The sequence below is a fragment of the Furipterus horrens genome, unplaced genomic scaffold (assembly GCF_987537825.1).
Source record: "Furipterus horrens unplaced genomic scaffold, mFurHor1.1.pri manual_scaffold_11, whole genome shotgun sequence".
Lineage (NCBI taxonomy): Eukaryota > Metazoa > Chordata > Mammalia > Chiroptera > Furipteridae > Furipterus > Furipterus horrens.
Genome location: NW_028327181.1, coordinates 82,455,544 through 82,470,233, shown reverse-complemented (window position 1 = coordinate 82,470,233; position 14,690 = coordinate 82,455,544). Strand labels below are relative to the sequence as shown.

The following is a 14,690-nucleotide window of genomic DNA, read 5'->3' as shown; positions in this document are numbered from 1 at the left end:
CTCTGTCTGCAAAATTTCTGACAAGCCCCAAAGGAGAACTGAAGTACAGTAGATTAAAGTTAGGATTAAAGGATCTATGTTGCCCAAATGGGTATAAACAGTGCCAGAGCCTATACACCATTTGATTTCCCAATGAATTTGCAGGAAAACAAAAGATAATAGGGTAAACCCTACTAGAGGTCATAAGTTATCTTAGCAGTGTGACACAGGACCACAAATGGCTTCTTGGAATTTTAGAGATTAAGCCGACCTCCACTGTGATAATATACAGGGGTCAGAGGGGTAAGGGATTTGGAAAAGGTAGAGGACCCCACTTTTCATGAAAGTAGTGGGCGATGTGTGAAGGTCCTCTGCGAGCGATCCTCGCAGCGAAGGCCCCATTCCCTTTAACACCAACGCTTTAGAAGGAACCTACACATCTAAATTGTGTTCAGAAGCGGGTGTGTTCAGCGTCACGCGCTACTGCTTGGGTAGGCCAAGAACCCAAACTGACAGCTCCTGAGAAACAGCTAGGTCATCAGCAGGGGAGATCTCCATTTACCCTCAAGTCCTAGACGCCCGGGAGGGAAGAGGAGACAGGCACTCCACAGAAGCTCAGAACAGGTTCCATATGCGTGGCGCTCACAGCAAAAGGTCGGGAGTCTAGTGTACGTGTTCAGTAACCTGGTGGCCAACCATGGCGAGGTGTCCCAAATAACCTGGCTACCGCCCGACGGAGACGTCCAGAGTCAGCAGCACCCGAAAACACTGCTTGAAGTCGAAATCGTGGTGCCCCAGATCTGCACGGTCTAAGCAGGCGAGCTCAAGAAGAAGCCAAGCTCAGAGGACAGTGTCAGGTTTCTGCCCGCAATCCCCCGCGCTCGTTTACCTACCCGCTGTGACTCCGGCTTCTCCGGATCTCCGGATCCTGGCGGCGGCACCTGACCGCCTCTCACACCCGCCTCTGGGCTCCAGCCAGCCGGAACTCGTTACGTCACTTCCGGCCCGCGTTCCCCCGGGAGCCTGCCTCCTAAAGAGAAACGTTCCCGCCTCTTTTCGGCAACCTCCGCTGATGGTCGCCGGATTTCGCCTAGGGACCTGTGGGTGGGGCGAGAGGAAGAATGACTGATCTCTTAGTAAGTCCTTATCCGGAACTTGTCAAGGGACCACGGAAGCGGTAGCCAGCGCGTTGGAAGCGTGGTCGCTCCTCGAAAGTGAAGACCCTAAAGACGCGAGTGCGGTGGGGAGAGGTGCTGTAGGTAAGTAGGCCCAGTGCCCCTCACAGGGCGACGGAGAAGGGTGTCGTTCTCCATTCTCTCTGCACTTGGAATGTTTCTTCCCACCTCTTTCCGAAACCCCCCATTGCCACCCCTTCGTCTTTGTAAATTGCCTTCCGCACACTGGTCGCTGGGGCCACTGCTTGTTCTGCCAGTCGTCCTTTCGAACAAGGGACCGAGATGCTGGGGAGTGCAAGGACCCAGCGTTTTCAGTCCCCAGACAAAGCCTCCGCTCAGGCAGCATCGATGTGCTCGCCCCGATTGTGAAAAAACACCGAGCAGGCCTCACACTCTGCCGAGTACTGTGAATACCCGCAGCGTGTCAAGTTGTTGCCCGAGGTCATGCCTAGAGAAGTAGTAAATTCTTCACTACCGCACGCCAGGCACTGTACTAAACCCTGAGACTCTGACCCAGAGTGATTATGTGTAAGTGCCACGGCAGCTCTGAAGAATAAGTAATTAAGGCCAGGGATGGTCAAGATTTCAGAATCAGCCATTTGAACTATGCCTGAGCCGGCGAAGAGGATGTTCTTGTTTGTGGTTGTGTGTTTAAGTGGAGGAAAATAAAAATAATAATTGCGGGGAAGGATGGCTGCTTGAAAGGACCTACTAATTTGTTGTGGCTGGACGGCACAGTATGTAGCAGGAGAGTAGACTAGGATGAAGTAGATTGTAACCAGATTGTGTAAATTCGTGCAAAGGGATTTATGTTTTATTCTTTAGGCATTTATCCAGTGATTTCTGAGCAGGGAAATGAGAGAATCAGATTTGTGTTATAGAAGTATAATGATAATGGCAGATGGACTGGAATGAGTAGAGCGCCTTAGCGAAGCAAATGTGGAAAGATTAGAGGCAGTGAAGTTAATTAGGGCACTGCTAGCAGAGATAAGGAGATGGTTTAAGACAGATAAATTCAACAAGTTTGGTGACAAAAACAGGAAAAGTGTAAGGTTACTCAGGAATCAATGATACATAAAAAGGAAGTCTGAGAGGAAAGGGACAAAACTGAGTTCCATTTAGGACCCGGTTTAGAGTACTTCATAGACATCTCTCTAAGTGATGAAATCTAGCAGAAGCTGGTTTGAAGTCTGGAGCCCCAGAGAGAGGCATTAGGAATCCTCAGATGTGATGATTTGGGAAGAAGTGAGACTGTTCATCTGACAAACTCTTTATTGTCTGCCTCCTTGTACTAGGATGTCAGTTCCATGAAGAGTGGGATTTGTTTTGTTCAGTGCTCCAGCTCCAGAGTCCAGAACAGGGCCTGGTGCACAAGAGGCCCTCAGGAACCATTGATCGAATGGGAAGAGAGTATTTAAGCCAGCACTGTCCAATAGAACTTTCTGTGGTCATGGAAATGTTCTATATTTTTGTCTGATAGAGCGACCATTAGCCACTTTTAAGTCGTTGAGCTATTGAGCACTTGAAATGGGACTAAGTGCAACTGAAGAACTGAATTTTTATTTCATTTTAATTAAATTTAAATAACTACATTTGGCTAATGGCCACTATATTGGACAATGTAGGTAGAGACTGAAAAGAGAGCCAGATGTGTAACCTTAGATAATGCAATACATACAGCAGGGGAAGACAGAGGCAGAGGAGGAAACTGGAGAAAAGCGCTCAGAAAGGTAGGATAATGGGGTGGGTGATAATGGGGTTAAAGCATTCAGGGGACGAAAGTTGAAAGAAATAGTTATCAGTGAGCAGTGCAGAAAACTCAGGATGAGGCTTGAAAGGAGGCGACTGCCTTTGGCTGTTTGCAAGTGTCTGATTCCTTAGCAATTTCAGTTGAGTGGAGAAGGGAGGCAAGTAATTGAAGAAGTTAGAGGTCAGTGGAAGAGGAAAAGTGAGGCATGGGTTTCAGGTCCAAGAGGAAAGAAAGATTTTCTTTTTAGGTTGGAAAATGCCAAGGGGCAGTAGCCAGTGCGGTGGGGTTAACGGGTGGAGCATGTTCAGGAGGTAATTGGGTCAAGAGTATTGGTGAAAGGGGTCAAGTGTGGCAGAGGAACTAGAAGGCACCAGGAGGAGGGTTTCCTGGGACAGGATTTGCTGTGAAGCCGTCATTGTCCAAGATTAACTGAGACTACGAGTAGTTCTTTTTACCTTAGTTTCAAGCACTGGGTTTCTCGGTATGTTTATAGTAGATATACAGGAAAGGAGACATGCTGAAACACCTTTTAGTGCAGAGTATTAATTTTAACACAACTGGTCAGTGTGATACCATTATAAAACAATATTATTAATCTTAACCTTGCTTTTACATTTCTTTGCAATCCTGTTGGGGTTTGGTGCAACTTTTATTTCAATCTTCCTCTTCTCAGCTCCAGCTTGACTTCTGTTTGTACACCTCCCTCCTTCCTGGGAACAACTTTCTGCCTCCAAATCCAGACCTACTTGCATCTGAAACTGTCACATTGACCCCTGACTGGGTAGTATCTTGGTCAGGGCGCATACAAAGAGTCAACCCATGAATGCATAAATAAGGGAATAATAAATCATGTTTCTCTTTCTCTCCCTTCCCTCCCTCTCAAAAATCAATAAAGTTAGGTCCTCTCTCTTCTGCTACTTTGTATTAATTTCTCTATCCTGAGCATCTACTTACTTACCTTTCCTCTGGCTCTATTCATTGACATTTAAATATGCTTAACCTTTAAATATATGCATCTTTCCTTTTCTCCATGCGCCCTTCTATCTGTTGCTCCCCCACGCACCCGCTTTTTCACTTTTTTTCTATTTCTCGATCCCACCCCAAACTAGCTTCGGCCCCCGCAACTACCCCACATTAGTTCCTGACCACATTGTCCTGGTCTTCCTGCTTCTGTATCTGTAAAAGCTGGGCATTTAAAAAGGTAGCTCCAGAAAGGATTACAACTAGAGAAAGGAATGAGTGAACTACTATAAAATGCACAGGTACTTCAAAAAGTGTCCAAATATTAAAGGACACTTTAATCCCAGGAAGTGAAAATAGTTACAGGTTTTATAATGTTAAATAGCAATTTCAGGAAAATTAGCATTTTCTGGGAAGGGCAAGGTTTGCATTTGGGATCACTTTTAAATTGACTAGCTGCACCTTTGATTTAGATGCAGCCTTTAAAAATCAGGATATAACTCAGCAATATGTGTTAAATTATACTTTTATAATTTGGATATGAGTTTATAGACATCTTTCTTTTCCTTCAGATAGAGTGTAATCTATTGTTTTCTAACAAATATTAAGGTTTATAGGCCTGGCTTACCTCATTTTTAACTCTCCCAATCCTTTGAGATCTGGAGATAAGGCTTTGAAGATCTGTTTGCAAAGGCATTGTTTTGTTTCTAAACTAGAGATGAGTCATAGGGCACCAGAGCAGTGGTTCTCAACATTATCAAACCCAACATATACTTTTTTATAATGAATCATCTGTAATGAGTGAAAAATGGTTCAGATACTTTAGAATAGTTTGGCAGTTCCTCAAAGTCAGAGTTGTCACGTGACCCAGCAATTCAACGCCTAGATATGCAACCAAGAGAAATGAGAATATATATCCACAGAAAACTTGTACTCATAGCCAAAAGGTGGGAAAATCCCAAATGTCCATTAACTAATGGATAAATAAATTGTGTATATTCATACCACGGAGTATTATTCATCAATAAAAAGGAATGAACAGTGATACATGCTACAAAATGAATGAACCTTGAAAACGTACTAAATGACAGAAGCCTGAAACAAAAGGCCACATATTGTATGGTTTAACTTACATGAATGTCCAGAATAGGCAAATTAATAAAGATAAAGCAGATTACTGGTTGCCAGAGGCTGGGGGCGGGGGACGTGGGAAGCAACTGCTAATGAGTACAGAGGTTTCTTTGGGGGGGCGAGGATAACGTTCTAGAATTAGATAGTGGTGGTGGTTGTTGCACAACCTTGTGGACGTATTAAAAACCTCTGAACTGTACACATTAGAAGTGTCAATTTTATATGTGAATTATATCTCATAAAGTTTAACATCCCTTCCCCTATACTGTCTTCATATTAAAATAGTTGATATTACTGTGTAATCTAACATGATTTTTTAAAACATTAATGTCCTAATTTTAACATGAGAATAAAAACTTTATAATAATATACAGCATGTTATTTCCAGGACTTGTATCACAGAATCATGAATCCAACAGACTTAAATGTAGAGTACATTTTATTGGTGACTCAAATACCATGAACAGCTTTGCTGGGGTAACAAGAATTTCTAAAGGATGATCTTCCTTTATTTTATATTATACACTTATGGTAAATTCAGTGTATATTAAAACTATCCAAAAAATACTTTGTGTTTGTATGTAAAATGAAATTGGGCTCTAGTCTCACATATTAAGTTGCACCACCCTGGCTGGTGTGGCTCAGTGGATTGAGTGCTGGCCTGCGAGCTGAAAGGTCACTGGTTCCATTCCCGGTCAGGGCACATGCCTGGGTTTGCGGGTCAGGTCCCATTGGGTACATGTGAGAGGCAACTGATTGTTTCTCACACATCTATGTTTCTCTCCCTCCCCCCCCCCTTTCTAAAAATAAATAAAATCTCAATAAATTTTTTAAAAGTTTTGCACCTACAGTAATGCCCAATGGGACAAATTTTCACTTGTAAGGCTTATATCATTCCATGCTCAGGTCTAATGTCAGCAAGGCATCTCACTCCAGGTCCATTATGTAGACAACCAGGGACTTCTCTACAAAGCCGGCACCATCCCCAAGAGAACCACTCATTATAAAGACACAATTAAATAAGCACTGTATTCCAGAAGAAGGGTGGAGTTCTTGGTCTCTTTAGATCCTTTGCCCATCTTGGTGAAACAGCATTTCCTTGCTCCACAAGTTAGAGAAGACTGAGGAACAGAGCTGTGTTGTATCCAAGAACAGAGAAATAGTCCTCACATTGAGATTCAAAATGACTAAACTGTTTCTTCTGTGCTCTTGAATTTTTTCTAGAGAAAAAGTGGTACACTCGTAAGATCCAAAATATATTGCCTTTTTTCTAGATGACCTCATATAGTTTTTTCTTTTATTGATTCTAGAGAGAGGGGAAGGGAGAAAGAGAGAAACATCAATGCTAGAGAGAAACACGGATCGGTTGCCTCTTGCCTATGTCCCAACTGAGGACCAAACCCTGCAACCCAGGCATGTTCCCTGACTGGGAATCAAACTGGCCACCTTTTGCTTTGCGGACAACGCCCAACCAACTGAGCCACACTGGCCAGGGCCTCAGTTTTAACTATTGTTGCTTATATACTATCAAGGTGTTTCATCTGATAAGCCTCTAACTTTCCACAGCTACATGATGATAACAGTTTTCCTTTTCTTTAAGATGCTCTCCAAATCCTTGGTTATGGAATATTTGGCTCATCCTGGTGCACTCAGCTTGGCTGCCGGAGTAGCATGTGGCATGTGCCTGGGCTGGGGCCTCCGAGTGCGCTTTGGGACAGTCCCCAAAAGCTCAGTGAATGAGACGCACACAGAGACTGAAGCTGAAGCAAGCGTCTTAGGAGACAGTGGGGAGTACACAATGATTCTTGTGGTTCGAAATGACTTAAAGATGGGAAAAGGGAAAGTGGCTGCCCAGTGTTCTCATGCTGCCGTTTCTGCCTACAAGCAAATTCAAAGAAGAAACCCCGAATTGCTCAAACAGTGGGAGTACTGTGGCCAGCCCAAAGTGGTGGTCAAAGCCCCGGATGAAGAAACTCTGATTGCCTTGTTGACCCACGCGAAGATGCTGTGACTGACTGTAAGTCTAATCCAAGATGCGGGACGTACTCAGATTGCACCGGGCTCTCAAACTGTCCTAGGAATTGGCCCAGGACCAGCAGACCTAATTGACAAAGTCACTGGTCACCTAAAACTTTACTAGGTAGAATTTTGTATGATGACTGTCCCCCTACCACAAGTGTTTGAAACTCAAATTCTAACAATAAAAGCTGAACTTCTTCCCCCAATTTAAGTATTCTTGAGGTGAAAATCTGTTCATGTTCTTCTGTCATGTACTCGGCACAGTTACACAGTTATCTTGGGCTAAAAAACAAAACATTGGGTTAAATTGTCCTGGTGGTTTAACTCCTGAAACAAAAGAATAAGAGAGAAACAGGTCACGACAAAAATGGGTTACAAGGGAGGGACAGCATTTCCTATGAATTGTTAGGTCCCTCTGCGTGTTAATAGCTCTTCTTCCCTGAGACTGTGCTGCTGTCACCCTTGGAGAAGACCTGTGGTGCAAGGGTAGTCCCACTGGGTGCAACTGCAGTTTGTTTTTACTACCGTAACATTTTGGGCGACTCAGAGGCTACTTTATAAATAGATGGTATAGCCACCCGCAAAGGGTTTAGAATCTAACCCACTGGGTTTTTAACTTGTCTTATAAGTTGAGGTTTAACAGCATTGACATAACCCACTTGCGCAGTGTTTCATGTTCATTTCCCTGACTCATAGTGGCCAAAGGTTCTCAGCAGTGGTTCTACATCAGTCTAAAAATTTGCTTTGCTTTCCCTCTTTCCTCACAGGGAAGGCCTTGAAACTTGTGAAGTGACTTGTATGGACCTGGAAGGTGGTAATAGGCACATGTAAGAATTTATGGTCATTGTAAAGTGGAAGTAGTGTCATCTCAACATCCCACTCTTTACCTAGAACTTCAGGAACTTAGATAATTCAATTACTTATGGGCCACTTTGTTTCCCTTTTGATCTTTCTACACTTAGCATGACATAATTCCAATAATTACTGTGTTACCAGCTGCCCAGAATATAAAGAAGGTTCCCAGCTCCCAAAGCTATATAGCTCCCATCCTTGCAGAGAACCACTCCTGAAAGCCTTTTAGGGGGATCCTCACAGTATATCCCTAAAAACTATGATGATGCCGGGGAGTATTTGGTAACAGGCACATGTTGAATGGCTCCAGCTCTCCATGGTTAGCCTTGGTTAGCGGTTAACTTCACCATAAGCAGCATGACAGCACACCTAAGGTCTGAGGTCAGTGGAGTCTGCAAGCAGAACTCTAAAGACTACTGCAGCCAGTCTTAAAGGTTCTAATGTTTGCTCAGTTTTATACCATTCACACTGGTACATGAGAGCACAGGAGAAATTGTAACTGTGAATGATGCCATAGTAGCAACTGTTTCTAAAGAGTGTTTATGCTACTGGATTCAAAAGTGATGCAACAGCCTGCAACGGAATTGATGAGAACTCAATGCTAAATGCAGGGTTCTGGCTCAGGTAATTTCTGAGGCCTGCCTCAGAGACTGATGGTTCCATGTTCAAAGGACAGTGCATTCCCCATAGAACGGCCTGCTGTGGCTGATTCAAATAACTGTAATGAGTTGTGGCATATCCACTAGGATGAACAGTCCACAGATTCTCGTGATTCTGGCAGTACATCTTGTTTCCAGTTCACCTGCACTTAGAATTACTTTATAGGATTCATAATCTTGAGTTCTCTAAGACTCAGGAGGTCAAAACTATTCTTGTAACATTGAGACATTGTTTTTCTTTTTCATCACGCTGACACAGAACAAACGATGGGTAAAACTGCCGGTGTGCTTCACAGATTGAGGCAGGGCACCTACCTGTACAAAGTGGTTTCACTGCCCTCCGCCCACAGTAAGAGAAAACGTTTCATTTAATGTCCTTGAGGAAGCAATAACAATATTGTTAAATCTGACCCTTGACTATAGCATTAAACACTTCTGGTGCACAACAAAGTATAAGAAAAGGACCTGTGAGACTGAGTGGCGAGATGAACTAGCTGCCGTTGTCATGGCAACTTTTACTGGCAAGGACAACCCACAAAGGAGTTATCCAGATCTGAGTGTTTGGCTGTAACTGCCTCATAGATAATAATTGACAAGTATTTAGGAAAACTTGTATCTGCCTCTGTAAAGGTTCCCCAAACTTAAGATTTTTCTGATAAGATCAGTGTTTCTCAAAAATGACTTTAAAATATATAACATGTCAACATCTAGATGAACTATGTAACGCAGTAAATCAGTATTTTCCACATAACCAATGCATGAGGGTACAAGTCACGCATGGGTGAAAGACCCATTCAAAGTAAAGACAGACCAATGGATTTTAATGTAACAGTATAAAAAGTTCACTTTTATGGCTTCAGATTCCACATTTCAACTAACCCCAATTATCTGAAAAGGCTATGAAAATTCTTTCCTAATGACAGATCTATATGAGGCCATATTTTTCATATCCTTCAACAAAAACAGGCCACAGACTGAAAATAAAAAGAGATGAGAATCCAACAGTCTTCTGTTAAAGACAAACTTTGAAGAGACGTATGATTAATTCATAATTCTTTGTTAACACAGAATGAGTCTATTACTGTTACATTTAAATGGGTTAATAATTTTTTTTTAAGTTTTAGCTACCAATACAGTAAGTATCAATAGATAGAACCACTACACTGGGAATGTCTGCACACGACTTAATTACAGGAAAGCTAAGCAGCCCTACTTGGAAATCACCGGGTAGTCTCTTGCTATTACACGAATGTCTATGTTGAAATAGCTGTCAACAATCACCACAGGTTTTTACCTACAAAGGCTGTATTTGGATATTAGGAAAGATCATTGAAAGAATGTTTACCTTCTGAAAAGTGTCCCAGTAACGTCTCCTCTTCCTCTCTCCTGTTTCAGTTACATCTACAGTGCCAAGGACTCTTAGGACCCTTGTTTACTACTTTTAATTCCTTCTAGACTGTCTTATTCAGAATAATGTTAGGAAAGATCCCTTAAAATACAGTTTATTACGAATTCATTCTACTGTTTACTGTACAACACTTATTATTATCCAGTCATGATCTAGGCATTTTGTGATTTAAACATACTCCTGCAAATAATTCTGAAAACTACTTACACTGTTATCCACACAAGAGAACAATCTCAGAAGTTCATCTTGCTCAGGATCTGAACCTAAGTCAAAGCAGTTCAACAGCAGTTTCTCCTTCTACTATGGCCCATTATATAGATGGCTTAAGTGGCAACTCATTATCATAGGCCCAGATTAACACAAGGCTTTTCTTTTGTTTGTTCTTACAAACATTTTTTTTTTTTTAAGTATGCTGTAAGGAAACCTTTACCGAAGTGTTTTAACTTGTTTCTATTAGGGAAGGGAAGGAAAAGAATAACTCCAGTGATAAAAACTGGTTTACTCAAAACTACGGGAAAGGTCTAGAAGAAATGTTGCCTCTGAAAAGGAGTTTTTCACTGGGACCATTATTATTCTCCCTCTTGATTTCGATAATGATGAAGAAAGAGAGCACAGACCCATCAGAAACAAAAATATAGCCAGGGCCTGAACAGCAAGATGTCGTCAGTATGACAAACCAAAAAAAAGGATTTTCTAGCTAATACTCTAATTTCCTATAGGAAAATGGGTGTGGAGGGGACTAAAGATGGGGTAAGAAAAGAGGTTCTTAAGTTTAAATTAAAAACAACAACAAAAAAACCTTATTGGGGCAATACAAGTCTAGGTAGGGGACCCTCTAATACTACTGTGATTAATACTGAAATGAATTTTCATGTAACATTCTTAGCCATTTGCAAAGAGTTGGATTCAAACACTGTTTCAATCACCTTAAACGACCCATAATCTGGGGACCCTTACAATTTCATGGCGAGGACAGCACATTAACTTCATGTTTCTATACTTTCAAGTTAATATAATTTAACATTCCTCACCTGTTACTTAAGTGAAATGCTCAGATAAAACTTAGACGTGCCACTTGGTTAACATGATGGCGACAGGTGGCGTGTAGCCCACGACAGCAATGACTGGTCCTTCACACTCCTGCATGTCCCTTATTCACTACAGCAGTTCTGCACATGATGTGAAACAGTGGCTCACACGTCCCCATCCTGATTCCGCTTCTGCTCTCAGACCTCCCTGCACCCTTGGGATCCAATATAAAACTACCAAAACCATGGTTCTTTTGGTTTATGTTTGAGAGGTATTTAATTAAAACTGCCATTCCACATGTTATTTCCACAGTCCAGTAATTTATTTTAAATTTGAGTAATTTTAAATTCCACAAACAAAACTGAAGAACAGCAATATTTTGTTTGAATTCCCTCTTCTGTACACTCAGTGATCTAAAACACCACAATATCCCACATACACAAACCTCAGGGCAGGGTTAGTAAATACACACAGGTTGGAATCATGGTGCTCTTTGTTCCCGAATGGAATGGTCCCACGGAAAAAGCACAGGACACAGCACAACATAAGGGCACCTGTTACATATGAGGTGAGCAACAACACACTAGCGTTTTCTATATGCGGAACGAGGAAACCTGCATGGGTCAGAGGGCCTTTTATGCTCGTTTGAAAGTCAGGCAAGTTGTCTAATGCATTTTTCAGGTAATTTGGAGAGCACTGCAGTCCAGTGTAGCAGGTGCTGTTAGTGTTGTCTTTGTTGCAATGACAGTCTTGCACGGTCACACACCGATATTTTCGCTTTAGCGTGTCTAGCGTGTCTTTGAATAAGAGATTTAAATGCATTTAGACAATACAGATTGTAAGCTGTTTACATACACTAAATTTAAGAGCTTCGATATTAGTTTGTCTTTAAACACTACAGAGTGCAAATCAGGTTCTTCACAACAGATTGAATATTAAGCAGTTTTTCAAAGAACAAAAGGGAAGAAAAAAGCCCAAGTGAATAAAACATTGAAACTAATCTCCTTTGAAAATAAATTCTAAATGATGCGGAATGTGGAATAAGCTTTTAACATAGGAGATCCAAGTTAATAGTTAGAAACAAAAAGTAGTCCTTCATGAAATAAAGGTTACAAGAACATGTGCCTGTTTTCCTCTGTTATAAACTGAGAAGCGGGCAGAGACGATGTTTCAGTACGAAAATAGGCGACTACAGGATCGGCTTTCCGTCTCACATGCTGTACCCAAAGCCAGGCTGTGGCTGCCCATAGGGTGGCGCAGTATAACCATAGCCAAAAGGCACCTGGGGAGGGACTGCAACACTGGGTCCCGCTGTCAGCATCAACTGGGGCTGACCTAGAGATGGGAAACAAAAAGGAGCGGGGCAGGGGCAAGGAGGCGGTAAACACTGTTAGTATCGAAGGGTCATCAACGCCAAGCTCCCCTACTCTAGCAGCATAATCAACTTCCGAATTTTGTGGGGGCACTTATGACTTAAAATTTCGGCATGACCATCACCCTAAAGGTCCTGCCTAAAAAGCCAACGAACAGTGCAGAGCCAAATGCCAGAACTCTAACAGTAGTTATGTTATTTCATATCATCTACAGCAATATGCACATGCATGCTTGACACGATCAGGCAAGACATCTGCTAATAAGCCTTTTACTGTTATTTGCAAATACTATGTTATTTCCACATGACAGTATTTGCACATCATGTATGATGACAATATAATTAGCAAAGGAGAACAGTTTTTTAACAAACATGGTTTTAACATAACTTTTAGTTATAAATTTCTGATGTAAACACATCTAAATGATAATGGAACCTAATGCATTTTGAGCAAACAGTCCACTACTAATTTAGAGAAAGCGATTAAAAAAAAAAAAAGACATATTCAAATACACATTAGGTATGAACTACATTACTGTACACAGCATCTTTCAAATCCTTTGTTACCATTCTCAGGAAGTGTGAATAGCTGTTGACCACATACAGAAAGTGACCTAGAGAGAACCTGGCTTATTCGGAGGGAGGAAACACGGATCACCTTGTCCCAACCCACACGAGGACTCAATCTGCCGCTAGAATGTAATCCTAGAGCATGATCTCTCCCAACACAAGTGACCCCTTGTCTCTTTTTTGTGAACCACCACCAAAATTGTCTTTAGTGAGACCATTCTTTTTGGAAACTAGCAGTTTATAAAAATCACTTCTAACCCTTGATACTGACATCTGTCCTGGAACTTCAACCCCACTGTCAACTGCTGACAAGGACCTGTCTATATAAACAGCCTAAAGGCAAACCAAAGTTAGTAGGTGCTTCCAAATCAGCACACCCACTCTGTTTTTGTTCCTACTGTATTTCCTATCTCAAATATGTGAAATATCTTGCTCCCATCTCTAACAATCTACTTAATCTTCTCCAACTTTATCAAAACTACTCTGGTCCTCTCAATAGCCAGTCTTTTATGTTTATACTATAAAGGAGATGATGCATAAAGGATTTGAATATCATCATTTCCTTTAGCAGGATGAGATATAATGGCCATAATTTCATATCCCTTTCCAAAGAACACCTGGTTATAGTGCTCTGACCTATACCTCAAATTCATTATTCAGATAATCTGCTCACCATTAGTGAAATGGAAAGAAGTAGTTCAGATATGCACGTGTAAGAAGAAACTAAATTGCCTTAAACATTCACTGAGTTTGAAGATCCTATCTCTCTGGGGAGTTCTCAAATGGAAACTCTACCCAAGCTTTCTGTCCCAGTTATAATGTAAAGAGAGCATATACTCTTTATGTAAAACAAACTAAAGACAGCCTTGGCACTTCCGCAAATTGAATTCACCAATACGTCTTCCTCAGTCCTTTATGGATAAGCAATCAATCAGTGACCAGGCAACAGGAAAAACTGAGGTTATGCTTTTAAGTATTTTGAGATTGTCTTTGCATTTAAGATACCTTAGTGAATAATGTCAATGCTTGCTTTAAGACTGATTTTGGGGGGGAAAATGACACTAGAGAGATTTATTAACTCTGCGAACCATTTGCAATTTAGAAGCTATTATTATACTTCTGTTTTGAGGCCGAATCCCTAAAGAATGAAACATGTATCTACTGTATTTCTGTGAGGTGAAAAAGATAAAGATTACCATAAACAATAGGTTGCGTCTCTGTAGCTTGTTCTTCTTTTCTCAGTGATTCTGAAGCATCTAATTTATCCACCTGGAGAAAAACAGGTGATGTTACTTAGCACCTCAAAAGTATTATAAACCTAGGTTTATGGCAGAAAGTGGAAAAGCCTTAGTATGTTAAATTTTGTCAAAATAAACGGACTAGAAAAAACATTCTCAGGCCCTCTCTCAAATTTAATGGCAATGTCCATACTTCAGTCAAGGTTGATTTTTAGCACTGTCATTATAAACCCTCAGGAAGGAGGGATTTATAAATGCCATAAAGCGCACACCAGGCTAAAACTGGGCATGCTAGGTTGCAGCCAGCCTGAGGGAGGGAGGGAGGTAATGAAAAGGAACCACTTTTGCAGATGAAGACTAAACCCTACCAAAGATAGTAATAATGAACTCATGACCAGGCAAAGTCATCCCAAAAGGAAACGATATTCAAAAAAGTAAAACGAGTCTAATAATTGGACAGACATTTGTGCAGCATAAGCTCCCTTTTGCCCAGTGTGCACAGTGAGATTGATGACAGGTACAGACTGAAGCTTAAGACTCAAGTGGCT

The 14,690-nt window shown here is 41.5% G+C and overlaps 1 long non-coding RNA gene and 1 pseudogene across 1 annotated transcript; one reads left to right on the top strand and one right to left on the bottom strand.

Moving 5' to 3' along the window:
* The first annotated feature begins 994 nt into the window (after nucleotides 1-994).
* LOC149998620 (peptidyl-tRNA hydrolase 2, mitochondrial-like) lies at nucleotides 995-7,220 on the top strand (annotated as a pseudogene).
* Nucleotides 7,221-11,262: 4,042 nt separating this feature from the next.
* LOC149998619 (uncharacterized) lies at nucleotides 11,263-14,139 on the bottom strand. The gene is made up of 2 exons (XR_016514129.1): nucleotides 14,101-14,139; nucleotides 11,263-12,297 (listed from the first exon to the last, which is right to left on the bottom strand). It is a non-coding gene; the product is annotated as an uncharacterized LOC149998619 (long non-coding RNA).
* Nucleotides 14,140-14,690: the final 551 nt, after the last annotated feature.